Source organism: Festucalex cinctus, chromosome 19 (assembly GCF_051991245.1).
Source record: "Festucalex cinctus isolate MCC-2025b chromosome 19, RoL_Fcin_1.0, whole genome shotgun sequence".
NCBI classification, from domain to species: Eukaryota; Metazoa; Chordata; class Actinopteri; order Syngnathiformes; family Syngnathidae; genus Festucalex; species Festucalex cinctus.
The window spans coordinates 10,701,551-10,713,994 of record NC_135429.1 but is presented as its reverse complement, the minus strand read 5'-3'; the positions used below and the strand labels follow the sequence as shown (position 1 = coordinate 10,713,994).

Genomic DNA, 12,444 nt, shown 5'->3' with positions numbered 1-12,444 from the left:
TATTTCGGAATGAAAAAAAGAAGAGAAAAAAAAAATCAGAACAAACTGACTTTTTCGCAGCGTCCAGCGACTTGTGTTGCTCTGATAAACAACATGTCAACAAAACACCCTTTTCACACTGTTGGAATTTGGTCAACCTTTTTATGGATTCTCTATAAATTGCTATGGAGGAATTTTGAGCATCTGGCATTCGAAAGTCATCAATATTTCAAGCAGAACCAAACTGTAATCCTTGAACATTATTTTAACCACGCTTCCGTCTTGCTAAATTACATTTTTATTCATCACTATTTTATTTTCCGCTTGTCAGAACTCGTAACTGCTGTGAATACTCGATACTTCCCTTTTATAGGACCCCTTAGCTGTTCAGTAACCTGCCTGACGTAAAATGGCGCACCGACGCACCCCTTAGCTGTCAAACAACGTGCCTGATCCAAAATGAATATGATAATGAAGAATTTGGCTAAGTATTGGCGGGACCAGGTTTGCCATGGGAGATCAGGTGCATATGCAAAAGAACATGAGGGTGTGAAGTTAAACGCAAAACACAGAGAAGTTCTGGTTAAAAACAAAAATCAATATCCGACATATCTAACTGTGTGAATGAGGGATGACATATAATTGGTGTTACTATTATTTGAGATTTTAAACTGAAAGAGTCAAATGATAGTAAACTGAAACTCCGAATATGCAGTGATTATACTCCAGGTTTTCTTGGATTGCACTCATGTAAAATATGCCCTTAAATAAACATAAAAAGTGATAGGTTATAATTTTCGCTATGGTTTTCTTTACAGTCTTACGGCAAACCGACTAGCAGTAGTTTATTATCATGGCCTAAAAACATTCTAGATTACAGGTTTGGGAAAAGAACAGATCCACAAGCATGCTACAAGAAATGTTGAGCGGATGACGCGATCGCATTGACAGAAATGAAGACGTCTGGCCTCGCAAGTCTTGATTTGTGGCCAATCAATGTGGTGCCAACAAGACGGAGCACGCACGAGGCGTAGAAACTCACGAAAATATACAAAACTGTAGCACAGATTTACTAAGTCCTTAGAATAGAAGAAAGTTGTAAATTCCTCAGGGGTGAACACCGTCAGGTGTCAGATCTGCTGACAAGAGCGTAAACAAACCTTGCGACCCTTCGTTTGACCGACAGCCAATGAGGCTGAAGAACGAGTTGACGCCTTCACCTGAGGAGCGCCGGCGACTCGCTGCGTAAACTCGAGGTCGTCTGGGCGTCGTCGTAAAAACCTTTTGTATGGCGTTAAAGCCCCGCTGGATTTATGGACCCGATTTTATTGGGCCTCCGTAACGACTGAGGCCAAATTGGCTCTTTATGAAATCTGGAAGTCTGCAGTCAAGAAGATGCCACGCTTTGATACGTTCCACAAAAGCAGATTTCAAAACATTCATTTGTGTAAAGCCTTACAAAAGTCTCACCGACACTGTTTAGTATGTTTGTGTTTGGTGTGGATGTTTCTTGTTTGATGAAATCAGAGGATGACGAGGGTAGAAAAAAGAAGCTCAGAAAAGTGTTCTTAGAAGAACCACAGCGTAAGCTGCTTTAGCTGTTCTTTCTTGCACCAATATTAAATCATCGTTAAGCTTATCCGGGTCTTGGCGATATGAAGTCATTTCGACTAACAAGCGTAGACTGAGGACGCCAGCCTGACTCAGATGCGCCTGCCGGGGTGTAAGGTTGCAACGACTTCTCACGTGATGAGAAATTAAGCTCTTGCGGCGTGCCTCGTAAAAAGACTGACAGTTGTTTAGATCCGCTACAAGAATCTTAAGCTGTCTGAACCACAAGTACCGTTTTCATATCCAGCTAATGTGCAAAAAAAAATCAGCGGAAATCCTCTCTTTGTCATTCGGCTGCAGCTCGGATCCGCTGAGTCATGACAACACTCGTAGGCTAATAATAACAGCCCACGACGCACTTGAACCGAAGCCCGCTTTGTTCCCCTGACATCACAGCGGGCCGACAGAATCCGCCAGTCTGGGAAATACCTCCAGGGGTTTCCTCGCCTCACGTCTGGAGCGACCGCAACAATGTTTTAAGAAGGGCCGGCCGGCTGACAGCGGAGGAGAAAACATTTAGCTGACTCAGAACAGTGTTGGCGGCAGTCATAAAAATTTCCCACGGAGGCACATCGACGCAGGAGGGGAGGGCGGTGAAAAATATCTGACTCAAGTCATCTGAGTCACTTTGATGGTAGAAATTCTTAAAGAGTTCAACTGTGAAACTCGCTGATAAGTGCGGTGCCGGAAAACCGATGCCGTATCTGTTCCACTGTCTTTAACAATGTTGCGTTTTCTTAGTGGCTGTTAAATGTCAGCCTTAATAACGTCTGGATGATTCCATTCAAAGTGACATGATGAAGTCACTCTGGCAAGCAGAAAGAACAAAATGCCACTTTACAAAAGCTGTGAAAAGTCGAGCCAGAAAGAACAAAGGTTGATTTCCTCTCAGGGAAGCTCTGCCTCACACATCTGAGGTTCAGGGTTCAAATCTGGGCTATGTTCTCCTAGGGTAGAGGTTTTGTCCGGGTATTTCAGCTTCCTCCCACCTCTCAAAAACATTCTTCTCGGGTTCATTCGAGACTAAAGTTGGGGGTCACCAATGTGGTGCCTACGGGCACCAGTTAGCCCCCAAGGACCACATGAGTAGCCTGCTGCCCTGTTCGAAAAAAAATAGCTCATCAGTGATGGGACATTGAGATTTTCAAGGAATGTTGTAGAAGTGATCATGTGAAAATGTAAAGACTGGCAGAGATTTGCAGTAATAAAGTGTTGCGTATTGATTTTTATCAGTTTCCTAATTATTGGTTGAAATTATTTATCATTATCATTCATGAATATCATTAATAAACACTTAACATTCAAAGGTAATTTGTGTACATTTGTCATTGCAGCAGTGTGTATCAAACTGGGAGCATTGGAATTAATCAGTACCCAGTTCAAAAAGTAGCTCTCAGTTTCAAAACGTTTGGTGATCCGTGCCATAGCTAGATCGTGAGCTGCACTGTAATTGTTTAGCATGTCCATAGAGCTAAAGTTTTCCTTATGGAAAAATCTAAACGTACCGCTACACCCCTAGCATGTATGTTTAACGTAGGGCAAACCCACAAAAGCCTTTGATAGTGAAATTGTTGAATTTTAAAAAGTAGCCTTTCAAGTCAGGACATTTTACTTCGCTTCAATTTGAATGATGCAAAAAATAAATACATGAAATAAAATCGGATGTACGCTCGAGAATGAAGAGCAAGCTCACTGTCAAAAATTGTGCCTCAACGACTGTGTATGCTTGTCGACAAAAAGGTCACCAGGGGTGATCAATCGCGATGCTGTGGCGGAAAAATGTTTCCTGAGAAAAAAAATAAATCAATCTTAATCTCTGGCCTCCCTTTCATTCGGCGTTGACGGAGCGAGTGGGAGGACGGCCGGCCAAATCAATCGAGGTGTGAAACGTGTTGACAATGGTGTTGGCTTACGTGTTGTTTATGCACAGGCGGCGGATCCAGGAAGGAAATGACCAGACAAAGAAGGAGCTCCACCGGGGATAAAATATCCAAAATTTTGCTGGCCCCGTTTTTTTCCCTGGGTTTTTTGCTTTCCAGCACATAACTAACTACACAACGTCTTACGGGGCAGTGTTGCTTTGTTGTTAGATATTTGAGCATTAGCATTCACAGTACATTAGCATTCAAAGCTGTAGTACTCGTTACCGAGGTCTACTGGACTGGAGTTCTTTGCATTCCATTCTTTCGTAAGAATACCTTGGGTTGGTTTCACCAAAACTACTTTTTGTGGTGAAAAAAAAGGTGCCTAAATTTGTCCAACTTCCAACGTGTTAGAATATCTGTCCATCATAACAGATTGACAAGAAGACTAGACTAACAATCAATCAAAAGCCATATATAGTGAGTGTGGCCCACTAATCTGAATATATGATTGGATAGCCCATGGGGTATATGCCACGGAAGAGGCGGGACGTGATCTTGCACATCAGTTTGGCTCCGGTCCGGGTTGCGAACGCGCAGCCGAGGGGCACAAAGTTGGAAGCACAAGTATTTTGACGCAGCCCACACGTCGCAAACCGAACTGGAACCAAACTGATGTGCAAAAACAGTCCCGCCTCTTCCGTGGCATATACCCCATTGGCCAAGCCTTTTGAAGTCGCAAGGCCACCATATTGCTCCTCCCAAGAAATATTTCTCAGCATATGATCCTATACATTTACAGTATCGAATTGGAGAACATTTGAGACAGTACTTAGTAGAAACAGTATGATTTATCATGTTTTAAATTTGTTAAACATCAGAGGACTTCATACATTTTACAACTTTCTTGAAATACAGGTAAATTATGTGCTTAATTATGTTTAGAGGCAGAAACTTGTATATTTTTGATTAAAGAATTATATAACTGTAATTCAACAAAAGATAAAAAATAGTGCCACCCCGCTAACTACCTACGAGCTGTATATGTTTCATCTGTATGTATAGCATATAATTTATACAGTAGTCTGCTCGCGAGATGGGATGAGCAAGACTTCAGCAGCTTGCAAGGGTTTCTATGGGCTATCCGGCTATCCAGTCATATATTCATATCAGTGGTCGGCCAATTGAAAACACGGACGCCATGTTGTTAGCCTCGGCCACAGGAGGGGGCGAGCGCTCAAGCGTGTAGCGCATGACCCCCTAACCCGAACCTTTTAAAAAAAAAAGTTTCCTCTCCTACTGCATTTCAAATGAATCACTAGGCCTCCACAGATTTTCACCATTCGGGGCCAGCCTCGTCTCCATTCCTAAACTGTACGTCGGTGGCAGGAATCAATTGGATTCCAGTGGACAAATTTAAACCTCAACGTCATTGAAATTGGATGATTTCATGTGGCACACTTGATGACCTCTCACATTACACCAATTAAGAAACCCTGCTTGAGGCTACAATCATGACTGCCACCCTCCAAAAGTACAACTACCTTTTGGGGGAATTTTCTGACCACATGAGAAGTCAAGGAGGATCCGACACAAACATGAACTCCAACCAGGCCCAGCGGGAATAATTTAATGAGTCCAGCGTGCAGACTGGAGAGAGGTTAAGCGTCAGTGTCTGTACACCAGCGGACGAGCAGCCCAAGCGCTACCACCCGGAACATCTGTTATTTGGGATCCTTCTCGCTAGTACTACTTCCTTCCACGCAAACATCTGTTCAGACGCCCTCCATCTCCCAGCACACCTGCCTACCTCCTCCCACCGCTAGCTCACTAGCTTCAATGCCCCGTCTTCTTCTTCTTATCAAGTGAGCAGCTGTACCACCACCGGGCTGGGATATTTTCCCTCTTTGTGCAGCCCCCTACCACCCCCACCCTTGGCCTTCTCCTAAGTGGTGGGTTTGTGCGGTGAAGGCAGCGGGGATACATTGGACTTGCAAAGAGCCACACAAACCACAAGAGGAGAAAGCGAGGATGTTGCTTTTTTGTCCCGCCTTCCCACATACAGCATTGTTTTCCCACACTGTCAAGCCCGTCGTGTTCCCACTCATGATGCTAATCGCATGAGAGATGAGAAAAAAAAATAAAAATTGAGTGGGATTGCTGAGGACTGTTAAGAGTCTTCCGCACCCAGATTGCCTGCCTGAATACATCGCATGAAATGAACTGACAAGGGAAGGATTTTAAGAGGTAGAAAACATTGTGAAGATTGTGGAATATCCTCCTGATTACCAGGACCAAAAATTATTGTCCAATCATGTTTATTTTGATATTCCCCAATCTATGTGAAGTAACTGGAATACTGCAAAAGAAGTTTTTGATTTTTTTTTTAAATTTTTTTAAGTTTTTATTTTTAAGCTATGATATGTCCACTACCGAGGACATTTTTTTAAACTTAAATGCTTGGCTCAAATACAGTTAAAATAATTCAAACAATACTTTAATGTGTTCTTAAGAGTCTTATAGAACACATGCTAACAACATTTAAAGATATTTAAACATTTAACATACCAAAATTTGTTTTTTGTTGGAAATGTAATGAAAGAAAAAATACTGGTAATTGTGTTCTTTTTTTTTTTTTTTTGTGATTTTTCTTTGATACATTTAGTCATGGTCTTAGCCCAGTCTCACTACCCCCTACTCTCGACATTGTCTTTGTCTTGTTCTCGGTTGATGTAGATCTTACACATAAAACTGCCTGGTAAAATGAAATACTGTATCTTGGCAGGCAAAGAACAAGCATATTTCTCCTTGGTTAGATTTTCGTTTTTGTAGTGTGGAATCCACAATAAACGGCTACCAGGAATAGCATCTGGTCTTGCCAATGGTTAAGCATCAACAATAGCCAAATAAACGACCAGGACCAAGACACGTTTTTTCTCCCCCATCATATCATGACCTTCAAACACAATACAATCTTTGCACCGTGTAGGTGTCTACTTAATCCTGAATATGGTGGACTGATGAAGCGTACAAGTGTAAAATCCAGGTTGTACAACGCATAACAAAAAGTACATGGGATGCATTTCCAGGCAGCAGAGACTGTGAAGTACTTTTAGTAAAATGCTGAATGACGCGTTACAGAGCTTCTCTTGACACATACTGTCCGTCATAGTGAACATGCAAAAAAGTCATCACTTCCTGTCTGTCAAGTCAAATCAGCGTGGGGGTGAAAGTGTCACAACGATGACTCAGCTTTGTCATCCCACCCAAGACGTGTGGTCACCTTCGATTTTCTTGAACATTCAAGCAGAGGTTCCCTGGGCCATCTCTGAGGAAACTGCATAGGCTTGCGTGCCAGGTATCTCCAGCATCCCCCCCGCTGGCTTGAATAATTAACTCACTGCCTGTTTATCCTCCGGGCTTATTCGCAGTCGCTGGACCGTGGGCTTCACCCCTTTTAAAGCCAGTCAGGTTTTGGGCGGAAGACGGCGGGAAGAAATGAGAATGCGCTTAAAAGCGGCCTTGCTTTCTCCTCGGCGGCGTAAAAAGTTTGCGGTTGACTGCGTGTGGAGTCATCTAACTAAATCTCTTGTTACAGGAAATGTGGGGATTCCTGCTGCGGATGTTTTTAAATGTAAGTGGCGTTTGAGGAAATGGTGAGAATGACAAAAATTAATTTGTGTTGACATGAAAATGTGATGTTTTATTTAACATTTGAAGAGTTTAAATTGTTAACCATTGTTAAAATGTATAAAAGGAGTTTCTTCAAAGTTTATGAACCCTTACTCACAAACTGTTGTTGACCCTTCTACATTCGCAATCACCTCCCACGTTGTCCCAAATCCCATTATAAGACACAATCTAAACATTGCTAACAATCAACCACCACAAGTATGAATTCTTGCTCCTTGAAATAAGAGTCTATTTGACTTCCAATTGTCTCAGGTTTTGGAAGAAATGAGGCAAAAAATAATAATAATTATAGACGTAATTAAATTGATTATAAATGAGTATTGCTGTAAAAGCTGGGGGGAAAATGCAACATAAGCTTATGTCAGTTTGTTCCACATTTTGCGCGGATTTAACACAGCAGTCTAATTTGTATGAACTCATGGGCAGAGTGGACCATATTTAGGGTTATCACCCCGGCCAAAAAAATTAAAGTCCTTTGGAAAATAGCGTCGGAATAAGACTTGGACATTTCTCAACCAATTTCGTATTGACGCGACTGATAGCTACTCATTTGTATTTGTTTGGATGGTTTCAAGGGGGAAGGAGAAAGGTGGTGTGCTCACAGGTGCGCATGGGGGTAAAAATAAAGAGAGGGAGGTGGTTTTTTGGGGGGGGGGGTTCTTCCATATGCAAGGCATGTTAACATTTAACAGCGTGTTATTAACACATACACACCTCACTGTTTGATCTCCTTTGAATCTGAACATGTGTTAGTTCCACTTCCATGAACTCTCTTAAGCGTACGAGTCGGCTCGGCAGCCATTACGGCTCCGGTTTCATTTGCCATTAGCCATTCAGAGGCATGACAATACCCAGGAGGGGGGGGACCTACCCTTCAAGCCTCTGCCAAGGCCTCGCATTAGTCACTCACAGACACTCATCACGCAAATGTGCAACACAAAGAGTTATAACCACGTGAAGGCATCAATCTGAGATGTTTTTAAAATGGAGGCTTTTGATTGATTCAATGCTAATTTTTTAAATCTGGGATCAGCGCGCAAATATTTGTCAGGGCATGAAAATATAATCCCGGAATGGGATTCACCACAGCGCATCTGACAGCTTCTGAGTGCTGTGCCACCCCACCTTTATTTTTTTTTAAAGGAGGGGGAGGTTGCACCCTCACCCAACCCCGGATTAGCCGTCAATCCAATTGTATTCACAGCCGACCCGCCAATCGGGCGGCAGCACGAGGAGGGGGAAGCATCTCGGATTGGCAGAGGATGTCGGCTGGGCCCTAACAACAGCACAGAAATCAGCAAAATTCTCTCTCTCCGGCTCGTGCGTGGCTCCCGGGCCGCCCAAGTGTGCCGTTCCACCCCGCCGTCGTCACCCGCCCTCCTGGATCCCCCTGGATCCCCCTTCTTCTTCCCCTTCTTCCCCCTGCTGTCAGTCGAGTGCTGACGTTGTCACTCGCCATGACACCAAGCGGGATTCCACCGAGATTTGGCAGAGGTCAGGCCGGTTCTCATTGAAAGCGGAATTTACACACGGGTGCCCACAAACACACACACACACACACACACACACACACACACCCACACACACGCGAGCCGCTCAGCTCGGGTTGAACGAGGTCTCTCCGCTGACCTACTTCTTCGCCAAACGCTGAGCTCACACGACAAATGCCGCCGCAGCAGCAACTGCTCGGGGTTTGTCGAATGAGGATCTGAACCTCTCGTGGGCCCCTGATACACCCCCCCCCCCCCCCCCAAGTAGAAATTGGATGTCTTTACAGCCTTCTACAAAGCAAACATTTTGACAGAATGAAAAGCAATTGGTGGGGATGTGTCTAAACACTGGATTACTAGGAACACATTTGTATCAGTGCCAAATTGTAATGAATGTTAGTGGTAGCCACTCAAACAGGAAATATGTGCCACTTTGTGCTCTTTCAAACTGATACAACTTCCCGCAATCAGGAAATCCGACAGTCAGTATATAAAATATTTGTCGTACTGTTACAGTGACTTTCAACACAACAGGGTAGGAAATTGTCAGGTTAAAAGTCCTGTTGCTATTTGTTGGGTTGTGTGTGAAAGGGCCAGATAATAAATGACTATAATTCATTTTGCGAGAAAACTGTGTGAAAGGCGCTACAGCAGGGGTGTCAAAGATACGGCCCGTGGGTTTTAACCGGCATAAGATGATTTTGTAAAGTTAAAAAAAATTAATTAATTTAAAAAAAAAACACACAAAAAAAAAGTCGAGCCCGACTGATTAATCAGCCGGCCACAATCAAAACATCTAAATTTGTAATTTCACAAGCAGTCCTCAGATGAGCAATGCAACTTGTATGGGGACTTGTCCTGGCTGTCATTATTTTACACATAAATTAAACTATGATTTCTTTAATTATTATTATTATTATTTTTTTTTTGTAATCATACACCGACATGAACGTGTTAAATACGACAAAAATTCAATTACTGGTAACACAAATAGATATGACAAGGATTAACGTCCTTATAACATCATTAACTGCGCCACAAAATGCATTCTGGGAACAATATATATGCAAAATGGTCGATTTAACACGTCCGGAACGTATACCGGCAAAGTGTTGCCATTTGCATTCGTTTTATTTTTCGGAACAATATGATTACAGTTGAGCTCCGTAATTTCGGGCTAGTCCACGAAAATCTGCGTATAAATGACGGCAATTGTTTTTAAGTTATATACAGTTATTTTCCCGATGCGCCCCACTTGATAATATATTTTCTTCCATGCGGCCCATGAGCTAACATGAGTTTGACACCCCTGAGCTACAGCATGCTTCTTTGGCAAACAGAAATGAACGGGCGTAGACATTTGTCTTCAAGCTGAAGCTATAAATGTTTTGATAGTGAAAGCAGTGTCAGATTTCAGCCTCCAAAAAGGCAGCGGGGGTTTCAGGTGATTTCCGGGTACGGCACACTTTTCCGTTGGATCAATTCAGTGTGAGATTACAGTGCGGGCCGAGGTCACGGAACGCTTGCGCTTCAACGTGTGGGTGGAAAACAGGTGAGCATGTGAAAAGGAAAGAAAGAGAGGTACTGTACTTTCCTTACAAAACGTTGGGTGAAAAAAAAAAAAAAAAAGAGCACAAAACGGAGGCGGAAGAACATGAGGCTGAATCATCCACAATTAATCAACAAGGCGGTGAGTGACAGGCATCGCCATGATTCAATCTGCCTGACAATCACATTCGCATTCCGGTGACATCTCACAACAAAAAGGCAGAATAAATCTCAAGTTGGCTCACTTCAACAAGCCAAAACATTTTATTTTATTTTTGTTTACAGCGGCGTCTGTACGGAGTGAGATTGATTTAAAGAGTTTTACGAGCTGCCAGGCAGAGGTGCTGCGAGGAATTCAGTAAGGCTGCTGCCTTAACTGTTCACTCCAGAGCCCAAAACATAACAATTGTCACGAGAGGTCCATCACAATGCAGGGCCATGTTGTGCGCTGACAAACAGAAGCTGGAAGTGTGAGTATTCTTGACAGGATGAGTGTTTCATTTGCAGACATGTACAGTTTTAGGGTACTATGGTCCGGTAAATTGACGCGTAATGGTAGAGCCGGGGTTTGAGCGTTCACATAGCAAATCTCTGGTCTTAAAGTTTCACTGGTCAACTTTCAAACTCTAGTAAAAATGTGTTCTGTCTAACTGGGACGAGTGAAGAAATCCCAGATATACTTGTCCAGCGTCAATAAACCAGGAAGTCAGCATGGACGCAGCTCCAGTTTTGTGTTTTGTGTAAAGCAAAAAACAAACAAACAAAAAAAAACAGTTGGTCAAACACTTTCCTGTCAAGCAAATCCAAACGACGCGTTTCTGAGGCCCAATTTGACTTTTAATTAAATACATGCCGCGTCACTCTGCTTTTCTATCCTTTTATTGCAATCGGGCTAATTAAAATCGCTAGCTTGACCCCCTCGAGATAGCAAATGCTCCAGTAAACACGGCGTTACAACGGCAAACCCGGTTCAGAGAGCCGGCGGATACATTTCTGCCTGCCAGATGGGCGGCAGGGGAGCTAAATGGTTGCGCTAAATCTCGGAAAACAACAATCAGAGGAGGATAATGCCGGCGTATAAACTAAAAGACGTTTTCAGAGATTGTCTGCCCAGAACGAAAATTTGCACATCATCTGTGTGAGCTGCTGAGGGAGGGGGTTTTGAAAAGAAAAGCTTTGTCCAACAATAGGCTGATCCAGTGTCCAATGTGAGCTGCCAGTCAAAAACTCGCCAGTAAAGGGTTAAGCTTCAGGCCGGGGCCTAATGCACACTGGCAGACAGATAAGATTACTAGTTAGGCAACTGGACGCCAACGCAGACGACGAACAGGAAAGACAGGAACTGGCACTGAGGGTCTCGCTCCGATGGAAGAGCCTGAATCTGCACCCTAACGAGGCTTGCAGCATGCCCTTATCTCCGGGATTGTAAAAACCAAATGAGATTCTTATCTATCACATGCAAAACTGGAAGTACCAATCCACCTCAGTGGATGTGATAAGTGCCTCACTTCAGTTATGCAACGTTTCATTGACCGATCGGAAAGTCAAAATGAGACTACTCATTTTTTAGATTGGCCTTGTGTCCCGGATCGGTTTTGGGGATCAACGAGTTTGTCAATGTACGAGACTTGGAAGTCACCTGAAATGGTGGCTTCAAAACAAAATGGAGTTCTTCACTGGCTCTTGCTACGATAAAAATGCTAACCCAAATACAATTTTGAAACTGGTATCAGAGGGTAGTTTTCCTAACTTTCCTTGAAACCTACAAAAAAATCCTGTTTGAGGCCATACTTGGACCAAATCAGATTATGTACGGAAAAAAGGCATCTACTGCTGGCTACTTTGGCATCATCAATTTACTCTTACGATAACAGTTTCCAGTTAGAAAAAGTGCTAGCCCTGAAGTTGACCTAAAATGTCAGCTTCAGAATAAAATGGTCGACTTTCTGTTCAATTTCGTACACCGTTGCGATTGACAAGTTTATCTACTTATGTGTTAAATCAGAGGAACGTGACTTCTGCCACATTTGTAAAACAGTGGCCTACAATGATGAGAAAATGCATATCTTGGACAAAGAAGTACAGTATATAATTTTACAATGTTATGCATACAAACTGCGTCGTTTTATTTTTTATTTTTTTATTTTTTAGCATGGAGGTGACATTTCATGAGGGGGATGGTTCGTGGGTCGTATGTAACCCAGCATTATTCGCCAGACTTCGTTTTGTTCCAGTGGTATCGGTCACGGAAACAGCATCTG

The 12,444-nt window shown here is 43.0% G+C and overlaps 1 protein-coding gene across 6 annotated transcripts in view; it reads right to left on the bottom strand.

Moving 5' to 3' along the window:
• jarid2b (jumonji and AT-rich interaction domain containing 2b) overlaps positions 1-12,444 on the bottom strand; it is a 128,232-nt gene that overhangs the window by 49,299 nt on the left and 66,489 nt on the right. Inside the window, exon 1 of one of the 6 annotated variants that reach the window (XM_077507298.1) lies at positions 7,860-7,907. The exons of the other annotated variants lie outside the window; for them this stretch is intronic. The gene's annotated coding sequence lies outside the window, so the exon portion shown is untranslated. Of the gene's footprint in view, positions 1-7,859; positions 7,908-12,444 lie in introns of those variants that run through there. 6 annotated transcript variants of the gene reach the window in all.